At 41.3% G+C, this 13356-nt stretch overlaps 1 long non-coding RNA gene across 1 annotated transcript; it reads right to left on the reverse strand.

Annotated features, from left to right (window-relative positions):
- Positions 1–162: 162 nt before the first annotated feature.
- On the reverse strand, positions 163–8209 carry LOC143963490 (uncharacterized). Its single transcript, XR_013270977.1, has 2 exons — positions 8031–8209; positions 163–1327 (listed from the first exon to the last, which is right to left on the reverse strand). It is a non-coding gene; the product is annotated as an uncharacterized LOC143963490 (long non-coding RNA).
- Between the last annotated feature and the right edge of the window lie 5147 nt (positions 8210–13356).

Genomic DNA, 13356 nt, shown 5'->3' on the forward strand with positions numbered 1-13356 from the left:
ATTTTATCACGTCTGTTACTACTTTTAAAGCAGATTTGATAACACATTGTGTTATCAAAAGTTTTGACCGCTGACAAATCTCATCTTTCCCCAACTGAGATATACTATAAACATACACATTCTGAAAAGACTCTTAAAGCTAAAATCCAGACACAACAAATATTGTCTAAATACAAAAGTCCTGTTTATTTTTACTTGAAACTTGGTTTACATTGTATACTTCCCCCAAATGAGTTCAGAAATCCAGCAAACGATTCCTGCACTTGGCCTTTGTATGACATTTCCTGTAATGAAGACTGGTCACTGATGCTCTCTCCTTATGCAGGATGACTGGTCTTGTATCTGCCTACCTCCTTGTACCTGGCAGCAACTAGTGGGAGGGCCTGCTGAATCCCTCCCACTTCTCTGTTCAGGCTATGTGTAGCACATTGATGATGTCACCACTCCTTAATAAGGTAATATCTGGGTTTTCAAAGGCATTTAGTGTGCACAAAGTTGATGTATATCCTTTGTGGCATTGAGGAATATATTTCATTGAATGTTTGTGTGCCTGGAGTTCAACTTTTACCACAGAAGAGCTTTCAGGTATAGGGGAGCATGTAACCTCCTCCATGTTTGGCTTTGAGTAGCGGGGTTCATCGGGGTAAAGTTCAAAACCATCTGACACCAAAGCTTACTCAGTTAGTCATCTCAGTCATCTCTGCCTGTGTTGGGGGGTGGACAAGGGAGCATGGCTGCTCACTGCAGTTAGCTAAAGAAGTAGAACCCCAAATTGGGGTGATTGTTTACCGTGACACAATATGGCATACACTGCAGAGGAATGGCATGCATGCATGAGAGTAGCCCACAGAGGAAGCCTCTCCTAAGACTCATGCACAAAAAAAACTGTTTAGAATTTGCCAGGGCCCATGCTGAAAAAGAAGAAGACATGTTTTCTAAAGTCCATTTTGGGACCTGGAGCCTGGAGATTTATAAGAGATTCGAGTGAGATGAAATCTCTAGTCCTCAGTCCAGATTTTGTGAATAGCCAGCTCACTGATTGCAAAAGTATGTGAAGGTCTTTTTGTAGAGACCTGACCATGGGTCTGGGCTCCACTCCAGAAGACAGGAGGTCATTGCCCAAGAGTTAGGAGAGCTCCACCTAGGACAGAGGTGGGAGCCAGAGCAGCAAGAGGCTGCTAAGTGTATGGCCCAAGCATTAGTGGACAAGCCACCATCAGGAAAATCAGGAAATCATCTGCATCTTCCTCAGGCTCTCTTTTGGTCTTTCTTCTCACATCTAGCATGATCCTCTGCTCTGCCTGCTCCACCTCTCGATGCTCAGTATCTGAAAAGAGTAAGAAATAAAGCAGATTATATGTTCGTTCCAACTGTGCCAAAAACATAGCTCACTGCTCTATCTGCCAATTTCTAACTGCAAAACTATTGTAGGGTGCCCACTGTTGCCTTGAAACACTTTCATGGAAAGACAATGACTTCCAAAGTAACAAATAAAGTTGCATGTCTCTCCATGCAGTCCTGAGAAGAACACAGGCCAGCTGTTGTCCAGTCTTCACAGCAAGGCACATTTTTGCAAAATGCTTAATGTGACTGAATCTACCATTCCTAACCACTTGCTTCCACTTCTTAAACAATACAAACAGAAGACAAAAAACAGCGCCAACCTAAGTGCAGTATTTCAAATCACAGGTATTTATTCACAAAGTAATAGACTCACTCTCTGTTGGAGTAATTCAGGCACATCACGTTTACGTGGAAGAGAAGTTTGTGGGGGACATCACAGGGCTCCCGGGGAGAAGCGGTCCTCTTAGGCTGTGGGTTCCCGTCCGGTGGCGCCGGTGGTTCCCAGCGTCTCCGGCTCGGTGTCGCAGCGTCACGGAGGTCAGCTGATGGATTGTTCAGGGTCACGCTGTGATGACGTCGTTTGCGCACGTGTTCGGAGCATGTGTGCTCCTTCATCAGGCAGTTTTTTCAATGTTCATTTGCTTAATAGCGATGAACGTTTGTTATTTAATAAAAGTTTTTCTTTTCTCTTTTATAACATCTGTATCCATGTCCATTAAATGGTTGTGGAGATAGATTGTTTTTTGGTCATAGGTTGTTTGAACAATTCTGCAGCGTTAGTGTTAGGGCTGCCTTCAATTAAGATGGCACTGAGAGATCTACATCCGGGATTCAGGTAGTGGTAGTATATTAGGTGGTGATTCAGCACGCTGCCCGTTCCCCATTGATAATGTTAGCTATGATGAAATGTGTCTGAGGAGATACATGCTGACTTCACCACGCCGTCTCGTTGAGGAGGACAGGAGCTTTTGCATTGTAGCCGACCGGCTTCGTATTTATATGCAAGGTTTTAACATTTGTAAGTACATCCTTCTTTTTTTTTTTCTATCATATTAAACTAAGTTTTGACATTATTACGCTATGGTTTATTGTATCCTCTCTTTGGGTTAATACCAACTGATACCCATGGGGATTACTTGGTTCTCTGCTGGGAGTTTTCTTTCCATCTATCAATCAAACTGCAAGTCTGTTTCCAGCTGAGGATTTATTTTCTTAAAGGGACAATTGCTTTTTTGGTTTGGCATCTGGTAAGGAGGCCCTCTGTGTGGTGGCGGTACACTCAATTGTGATTCATTCACCGGGTGGTTTTCTGTCCATGCATTTTTGGTTTTTCACACTGTAATGCTGCGTACACATGACCGGACTTTTCGATGGACCAGATCTGACGGTCTGCCCGATGGACTTTCGGCGGAGGTCCGATGGACTTTCTGAACGAGCAGACTTGGCCACACATGACCGGACTAAGTCCGTTCGAAAGTCCGTTAATTTTGAACATGATCACGTAAACGGGACTAGTTCAATAGCCAGTAGCCAATAGCTGCCTTTGCGTCATATTTGGTCCATCAGACTAGCACACAGACAAATGGTTTTCCTGAATTTTAGTCCGTCGGACTTGAGTCTGTCGGATAGATTTGAAACATGTTTTATTTCTATGGGAAAACTGAGCATAAGCTCAAACCATCAGGGAAAAATACTCAAAAAAGAGAGAATTTCCTAATAGTTAAGTGGGAACAGTAGGGACTATTACGGTATCGTGTAATAATAGTACCGTATATACTCGAGTATAGGCCGACCCGAATATAAGCCGAGGCCCCCAATTTACCCCCAAAAAACTGGAAAACTTATTGACTCGTGTATAAGCCGAGGGTGAGACATGGCTGTCCATCCCTGTGTGTCCGTCCATCCCTGTGTGTGTGTCCGTCCATCCATCCCTGTGTGTGTGTCCATCCATCCATCCATCCATCCATCCCTGTGTGTGTGTCCGTCCATCCATCCCTGTGTGTGTATCCATCCATCCATCCATCCCTGTGTGTGTGTGTGTGTGTGTGTGTGTGTGTATCCATCCATCCATCCATCCATCCCTGTGTGTGTGTGTGTGTGTGTGTGTGTGTATCCATCCATCCATCCATCCATCCCTGTGTGTGTGTGTGTGTGTGTGTGTGTGTGTGTGTGTGTGTGTGTGTGTGTGTGTGTGTGTGTGTGTGTGTGTCCGTGCAGCCTTGTGTGTGTGTCCAGCCTACCTGTGTCCCAAGCCTCCGTCCCGAGCCGCCGTCGTCCCGAGCCTCCTCTGTCCCGTGCCTCCTCTGTCCCGTGCCTCCTCTGTCCCGTGCCTCCTCCGTTCCGTGCCTCCTCCGTCCCGTGTCGTGCCGATGGATCGCCGCTCTTCTCGGCGGCCATTCTACAATTCAAAAGCCGCGCCTCCGTCCTCCGCCTGTGATAGGCGGAACACTCAATTTCCCAGCAGCCTGTGTTCCGCCTATCACGGACATCCTCTCATACTCGTCCGTAGTATGAGAATGAACGGATGTCCGTGATAGGCGGAACACTGACTGCTGGGAAATTCAGTGTTCCGCCTATCACAGGCGGAGGCGGAGAAGGAGGCGCGGCTTTTGAATTTTAATGTCCGCCGTCTGTCTGCTCGATACGCTGATCGAGCAGTCAGACAGCGGTGACTCGAGTATAAGCCGAGGGGGCACTTTCAGCCTCAAAAAAGAGGCTGAAAATCTCGGCTTATACTCGAGTATATACGGTAATACATAAAATTCAATCATATTTTATTATAAATAAGTATACACAAATAATGACAAAAAACATATATATATATACACAACAAAACCAAAATAAACAAAATACATTCAGTCCAAAAGAAAAAGGACAGAATAGATTCAGAAATGGTTAAGAGGTTTTCCAGCAAAGGGATTTTTTACAGGAATGTGGAGTTGACGCATAGATCCGACCAGTTTCTCGGTACTGAAACACCGCTTCCTCAGGGAACGTCAATTTACAAATCTAATATGTATAGAAAATATAATTTTTAGTGGATACAGTAAATAAAATTTTATAACCATAAATACATAAATGGAAAATACAATCAGATACAATCAGAAAATAATAGTCATAAACCAAATATAATAGATCATAAGTAATAATAATGAGTCATGACTCACCCCCGGATCTCTCAAACCATCTGCAGCCAAGCGACCAAACTCGAGACTTGGCTGCAGATGGTTTGAGAGATCCGGGGGTGAGTCATGACTCATTATTATTTCTTATGATGTATTATATTTGGTTTATGACTATTATTTTCTGATTGTATCTGATTGTATTTTCCATTTATGTATTTATGGTTATAAAATTTTATTTACTGTATCCACTAAAAATTATATTTTCTATATATATTAGATTTGTAAATTGACGTTCCCTGAGGAAGCGGTGTTTCAGTACCGCAAAACCGGTCGGATCTATGCGTCAACTCCACATTCCTGTAAAAAATCCCTTTGCTGGAAAACCTCTTAACCCTTTCTGAATCTATTCTGTCCTTTTTCTTTTGGACTGAATGTATTTTGTTTATTTTGGTTTTGTTGTGTATATATATATGTTTTTTGTCATTATTTGTGTATACTTATTTATAATAAAATATGATTGAATTTTATGTATTACTATTATTACACGATACCGTAATAGTCCCTACTGTTCCCACTTAACTATTAGGAAATTCTCTCTTTTTTGAGTATTTTTCCCTGATGGTTTGAGCTTATGCTCAGTTTTCCCATATATACTCATTGGGACGATGGTATCATATTTAAAGTTGAGGCTGCCACATTGTCTATGTTTTATTTCTAGGCCCGTTGGACTTTTGGGAAAGAAAAGTCAGTTGGAGCCCACACACAATCTAATTGTCCGACGGATTCTGGTCCGCCAGACCAAGTCTGCCGGAAAGTCCAATTGTGTGTATGCGGCATAGGTGTAACTGCATATATTGTACATTTATTCATTAATTTTGGCAATATTATGCTATGGTGTATTGTATTCTCTTTTTGTGTTACCAACCGATACCCACGGGTCATACAGATTACTTGGTTCTCTGCTGGGAGTTTTCTTTCCATCTATAAACAAAGCTGCATGTCTGTTTCCAGGAGAGGATTCATTTTCTTAAAGGGACATCTGCATTTTTGGTTAGGCATCTGGTAAGGAGGCCCTCTGTGTGGTGGCGGTACACTCAAATGTGATTTATCCACTGGGTGGTTTTCTGTCTGTGCATTTTTTTGTTTTTTACACTGTAAGTGCAATATATTATACATGTATTCATTATTTTTGACAATATTACGCTATGGTGTACATTTTTTTCCTTTTTGGTTGATATGAAATTATGATTTGTAGAATCAAGGCCAACCTATACTAAGAGGCTTGAAAATATACATCGAAGTATTGTGTCTTTTTGCAAAACTAAAAGCCCGGGCTAAGTTAAAACCACTTGCTTAATCGGCTTACAATCTGGTACGCATGTTTTTCATGAGGTGATGGTACACTCTTTTGTGGTTTAGTCACTGGGTGGACATTAAAGTGGTTGTATACCCACTTTTTTAACTTTTACCTACAGGAAAGCCTATAATAAGGCTTACCTGTAGGTAAAAAAAATATCTCCTAAACCTGTACGGTTTAGGAGATATTCCCCTCGGTATGCGCCGCTGACTGCAGCGGCGCATGCGCACAAGGGGGTTCTCTCCGTGAAAATCCGGCAGCGCTCGCCCGGCCGGATTGAAATCTCCCGCGCGCATGCGCGGGAGTGACGATATCGCGGCTCCGGCCACTCACAGCGCCGGAGCCGCGATACCCGGAAGAGACGCCGAGGGAGCATGTCGGCTCCCTCGGCGTGGATCGGGCGAGATGTCGGGGCCTCGTTCTAAGGTAAGTATTTCATAATGAGCTAGTATGAGGTGCATACTAACTCATTATGCCTTTTGCTTTGCAGGTTTAAAAAAATAAAAAAATAAATTGCGGGTTTACTACCGCTTTAAACTTATCTCCAGTTGTTCAAACATTTGGAATAGCATATATCATAATACTCTTTTGGACTGTAATTAGCACAATTTTCTCTCTTTAATTTTTATTTGTGCTTATCTCACATTAATTGCCGCTTTGAGACTAGTTCATCCAATTCATTTATTTGATTAGTGCAGTTTTTTTACTCTTTATGTGGATGCTACTGCAAGCTGCTCCTTCAGTAAATCTCTTTATAATTCTGCCTTTTCCCTCTTTTCAGATTCACTGTGTAGAGCATGCAGGAAGTGCAAACCAAACACAGCAAGTGCCAGCATCTCTCCCTTACTGAACCTAATACTTTTGAGACTAAAATCCAAGGAAAGATCAGAGATTCCATCCCCCCAAGCTCTATTCAAAGGAGAAGCATATCCAGCCAGCTCCTTTACAATAGACATCTACTGACTATTTATGGCCCAGGTAGGAAGGGTGCACGCCTTCAAGTCCTCCTGGAAACCAGAAACCTTGGCAACCATACTCTAACATAACAGTGTGCGCAGCATTTTCCCCCAGTACAAGCAACAAAACACACAACAGAAAACAAGTCTGCTTCAGTTGAGCTTTAGCACAATCCCAGACAAGCCCCCAAATGTTATGCTTTGCATCTATCTATCAGATTCTTGCGCTAAAAGCAAGGAAGTTTAGACTTCGGTATTGTATCAATGCTTTACTAAACAGGAAAGCTGCACATACAAATTGTAAGATGCACAATACTACACAACTCATAGCTTACAAAAATATACCTACAAATATAAGCAATAAGTAAACTAAAACGTTACTCAACTTAAGGTTTAAGATGTACACAGATTAAATAGAGTAGTGATAATAAAAGTGCAATATATGGAATAAAAATGACATTATATAAAGTGCTGAGTGCTATGTACTGATCATACCATGCATTGCGCCACATGTCATGTGATTTTATCAACCCTTGATAAAGTCACGTGACATGTGACGCACCGAGTAGGGAGGAGCCATTGACATCATCCGAGGTGTCTCTGTGTAACACAGCAGACATTGTGTGTATCGCTTTGAGCGGCTGATTGTTCTAAAGTGCTGGCATTGTGCATTCATATGAGAGTGGATCGGCTTTTGATTGTTGAAATATCTATAATGATCATTGCGCAATGATTGTTTTCTTTATCTTTATGATGCAAATGGATGAGCTTATTGAAAAAACTGAGAAATCTATGTAAAAGGTGAAGCTTAAAGGAGGAATGATCCTGAAAAACTGAAGTACTGTGGACATTGTTTATACTTGATGGGAAGATACTTCCTTGTGGAAGCATATTGAGGAACTGGTTTCTTTTCATTTCTCCTTTTTTTTTCTTTTATTCATACCATATATATGTGTAAGCCTAATTTCTGACTATTAATGGACACAGAGTTTTTATATTACACAATAGAGATCATAATTGTGGTATGATCAGTATATAGCACTCAGCACTTTATATAATGTAATTTTTATTCCATATATTGCACTTTTATTATCACTACTCTATTTAATACATGCACTTTAAATAGGAAGTTGATTGCAGTGCACTATTGCTAATTATATATATTGATTTGGGGTGTCAGAACACTACGAAAATGGCTGCAGTGTAATCATCTATTATTTATTACCACATCTGCACTTGAGTACATACCTTCTTATTAGGACTTAAGATATAATGTCCTTCATAGTTTCTTGCTCAGTCCAACTCAAAAGTTCTCCAAAACTCTCCAGCTTCTGGTAGCCATGTCTTTCCTCATTGTCTTTCCAAACAAATCTTTTGTCCGAACACATTTCTTTCAAAAGACACCAAGCCCTGTCACCAACTTCCTGTATAGTAACTTCCTGTCTCAGCTCCAAAACCTATCCAACTGGTTTATTTACATATCAATGGAGGGTAAGAGCCTTGGTAAACATATGCTCTTAAAAAGCTAACTCTATATTATTCTCAAAGGGATTAATAGCCATAGCAACGCAAAGGCCCATATAAATGAGCTTATGCACATTTATACAATTGAAATGCACGATTAATGGAGATTAGCAGATGATCAATAGCAGGTCAAGTGCACCTGTGAAGAAACTCTGAATAACCTGAAAATCATCTCAAACTGATTTCAAAATAAAGTTAAAGTTGAACTCTGGGAAGGAGACAAAATGTGTCCTTCCAATGCACCCCCTCCATATTGCAAATGTTACATGGATGCATGCGAGCCTCCTCACCTAAAATATAGGCACTGTGCATGATGACACAGAGGGACTGCCCAAACCTAGAGTTTGAGGACAGCGCTGGAGCCTGCTGGAACCAGGGATATGATAAGTAATACCGTTTATTCCTGCCCCTGTAAACTAAATAAGCATTTACCCCTTTGAGTTTGGGTGTGGGGGAAGGGGAAGAGGTGGCACTGCAAGGGTACATTTTGTCTCCTTGAAATTCAGCCTAAAAATGCACCTGAAGCTAAGGTGCATATTAAATTCTGAAGCTAAGGTGCATTTTCAATTGACACAAACCTTTACTCTAATCTAGATTGTTCATAGCTATCAGATTACTTTTACAAGTGAAAACAATAATTAAAGTGGTTCTAAAGGAAAATATTTTTTTACCTTAATGCATTCTCTGCATTACAATAAAAACTTTCAATAGTAGCCTCCCACCAAAACACTTTCCTGAGTCTATTCTTAATCCAGTAATAGTGGTGAATATGTAGCGCTAAACCAAACATATAAACAGTGAAAACTTGTGAGTGAGATTAATCAAACAAAAAATAAGTGAGAAAAAGTCCACATAGAGGTAAATGAAACACCAAATGTCTAAACATGTAGGTGAATACACAGGATGTCACACAGCCCTGGGAGTCATCAAACTATAGGCATCTTCAAAATAAACATCAAGGTTCATATATGCTTACCAGAGATGTTGGACTCGGCTATCATAAGACAATGAGTCAATCGAGCATGAATGCACCCATGGAACAGGCCCACAATGACTGTATATCCGATGCCAGGAAATTCCCAGATTGGCCTTACTCCAACTTCACATGGTATTGACCATGGATATAAGGGATACTGCAGGCGGTACCAGGACAGGAACTCCAGTGATGGCAAATGAATGACCAAAACCAACCCTAATAAGGGAGCTGGAAACAAATTGTGAAGCTCAGCAGCACTTGCATCGGTATACATAAAAAAGAAAAAAAAGGGGTGCAGGTCAAAAGACGGCTTTTAATAGGTAAAAAACAATGTACAAAAAAAGTATATAAATGTATAAAAACAATCATATGTGATAAAAGCAATATGGTACCTCCTCCGACACGTTTCGTCCAATAAGGACTTACTACTACTACTACTGTGGCATCTAGATGTGGTGCTGAGCTTCACCATTTGGTTCCAGCACCCTTATTAGGGTTGGTTTTGGTCATTCGCGCACTTTTTAACCATGTAATCGGCTGTGTCCAATCACAGCCGGTCACATGAAAAGAAGGAGATGCCGGTAATTGGCTCTCCTCGCCTCACACTGACAGGGTGTGAGGAGAGCCGATCAGCATCATCTCCTCACAGGGACATCTAGGTATGTAATCAGGGCACTGATCATCAGTGCTCTGATTACAATAAATAAATACAGTGTCACAAAACAGTGCCCACCATTGCCCACCAATGCCAGCATACAGTGCCCACCAGTGGCAGCAATCAGTGCACACCACTGCCCACAAGTGCCACCAATCAGTGGCCATTAGTGATGCCAGTGAGTGCTGGCAATCAGTGCCGCCTATCAGTGCTGTCCACCAATACCCATCACTGTTATCAATCAATGCCCATCAGTGTCGCCCATCAGTGCCACTCATCAATGCCCATCAGTGCCTGTCTGTTCTGCCTATCCATGCCACCTATCCGTGCTCACCAGTGCCGCCTATCAATGCCCATCAGTACCACCCAACAGTGCCCATCAGTTCCTACCTATCAGTGCTCATCAGTGCCACATATCAGTGCCACCTATCAATGCCCATAAATGCGGCATATTAGGACCTCCTCATGAGTGCCACCTCATCAGTGCCCATCAGTGCCGCCTCATCAGCGCACATCAGTGAAGGCGAAAAATTAGTTATAAAATTTACTGACAGAAAATAAGTAAAAAACATTTTTTTTCAAAATGTTTGGTCTTTTTTTTGTAAAAAATAAAAAACCCAGCAGTTATTAAATACAACCAAAAGAAATCTCTATTTGTGTGAAGAAAATGATAAAAAATTTGTTCGGGTACAGTGTTGCATGACTGCGCAATTGTCATTCAAAGTGCAACAGCCCTGAAAGCTGAAAAATGGCCTGGGCAGGAAGGGGGGTGTAAGTGCCTGGTAGGCAAGTGGTTAAATTAGTTGATATGAGTAAATTGTTGACTACAATTGCCTTCACTATAGTTTTTGTAATGTCTGACATTCGATAAAGTGAGGAAAATCTTTTTAAGACACTTCTTTTCCAACCCCGCCTCCCTTTCAGTATTCTCCTAGGTATGTAGAAATATTTTGAAATTTCCAGTGTGTTATTGCCCTGAATAAATATTACTGAAATTGAAAATGTTCCTCCTAAGAATTTGCAAATATGCTGAGTATGAACTGGCATATTTGCTGCATGCTAACAATCAGGAAAATGCTTAATTTACCAAACACAAAAGATTTGTTTTTAGCAACTTTCACAAGTGGGGAATAACCTGTCCGGGCATTCACAAAGTGTCATTCTCAATGTGCAAAATGCTGTTAATTTGCTTTGCAAATCTGAAAATCTACTCAAAATAACACATCTATCTATTCTATAAATATTTTTATATCCTGGTGTCTATTGAGAGATTTATCATTCACTTTAATGTAAACTGCAGATGTTTGTAAAGATAAAATGAGTATTATGATGTAATCTTAGAAAGCTATTCCTCAGTGAGCTTAGAGAATATTCTGCCACTATATACTTTTTTTTTTTAAATGCATAATGTACTGTAGACACCTCTAAGCCCCTGTACACACGGTCGGAGATTTCGACAACCAAATCCGTCGGATTTTGTCCGTCGGATTGTGTCCGAAACTGTTGCATACACACGGTCAGACAACGTTGTTGAAAAATCCGATCTTTCAGAACGTGATGACGTAATTTCGTTACGATGGGACTACATAGCTTTGATGTAGGAATTTGATCTGAGCATGTGTGGCACTTGGTCCGATCAAAATTCTCTACACATGATCGGAGTATGTCCGATCGGACCAGTTTGTCAGGAAATATTTCCAACAAGTTGGAAAATTGGGTCCGACGGATATTCCAACGGAATCAGTACGATGCATACCGCACACAGTCGGATTACCCGACAACACGGTCCGATAGGACACATTCCGACGGATTCTCCGACCGTGTGTACAAGGGCTAATAAGCCTTTTTACTTACAAAATCTTGGCATTCTAAGAGAGGAGCTGATCAGCAATTGCTTCAGCTGAGCCCTTCAGTCAAACAATTTAGCATGGCCTTTTCTACCCTCATCCCCTCTCTTATCATAAATGCTGTACAGAGTGGAGAGTCTGAACTTCCCTTTCCTCTAGAAATGGAATACCTGCACAAGCAAATGTGACAGACACATGAATATCAGACGCAAACATTATGCTCAGCGCTATTGCAATGAATATTAAACAAATTCCTAATTAGATGCTGCAGAAGAGTGATCTTTGTTCCTCTCTGCAAATATTCATTTTGTATATGTTGCAAGCATGCTGCTCCTTTGGCAAAAACAAATCAGCTTGCTGATATTGAAGTAGAAGAAAAATATGTTTTTCTTGCTTGCACTTAAAGCAGAACTTTACTCGCTCTATCAACATGAACTATTTTATATTTTTATGCTGCTAGCATTAGAAAAATAAAAAGGAAAATGTGTTGTATTTACTTGTTTTAAACTTTTTTTGGGCATTTCCTTAGTTGCTTCCTTGTTTCTGGCTTAGGCCAAAATGATGTCCCACATCCCAGGAGTCTTCATGGGCATTTTTTTTTCTTTCATCTGAAGCTAAGTACCCTTGTCTCCTGCCTGCATGCCTGAACTAATTGCAGATGGATTACAAGAAGTGAATGCTACATGAATTGTCTGCCCTTACTCAATATGGCCACAGCTAGAAATTCTGGGGAAAGTGGTGGAATTTCAAAGTGATTTCTAAATTAAATAAAGTATGGCAACATGGATGGCAAGGTGAGTTTGCTTTGATTAATAAAAATTCATTAAATAACATTTACAGATACAGTTAAAGGAGTTGTAAAGCCATCAATGCATTAAGATAAAAAGACTTCCATGCGCAGCAGCTGCCCCAGCCCCCCCCCTAATACTTACCTGAGCCCCATCTCTGTCCAGCGATGTCCACGAAAGACTCAGCCAAACCGAGACTCTCCTTGCTGATTGGCTGAGACATGGCAGCGATGCCATTGGCTCCCGCTGTTATCAATCAAAGTTCGTCAGCCAATCAGGAGAGAGAGTGGATGGGACCGGGCCACAGCTCTGTGTCTGAATGCACACATGAAGCTGTGACTCAGCTTGGGTGCCCCAAAGCAAGCTGCTTGCTGTGGGGGCACTTGACAGGAGGGAGGGGCCAGGGGCACAGAAGAGGGACCCAGGAAGAGGAGGATCAAGGCTGCTCTGTGCAAATCCACTGCAACAGAACAGCAGGTAAGTATAACATGTTTGTTATTTTTATTAAAAAAAAATTGACTTTACAGTCACTTTAAGCTCTGCTTTAAAGTGGAAGTAAACCCATCGATATAAGCAATTAAAAAAAAAGGCATGCCGGGAATGCTAACTGCACATTGGCTGTGCTATCAGCCAAACTATCAAACCATCCAATGGCTGGTGTCATAACGGACCACATGTGCAGCACCATAGCAGTTGAAGATTAAACAGAGGCAAAGATGGCAGCTTCCTTGGCTGAAAACAATAGGGGAGTTTACTTACAGTTTAAGCTTTATTTATATGACAG

Source organism: Lithobates pipiens, unplaced genomic scaffold (assembly GCF_037356315.1).
Source record: "Lithobates pipiens isolate NorthernLeopardFrog02 unplaced genomic scaffold, aLitPip1_a1.2 Scaffold_8, whole genome shotgun sequence".
Lineage (NCBI taxonomy): Eukaryota > Metazoa > Chordata > Amphibia > Anura > Ranidae > Lithobates > Lithobates pipiens.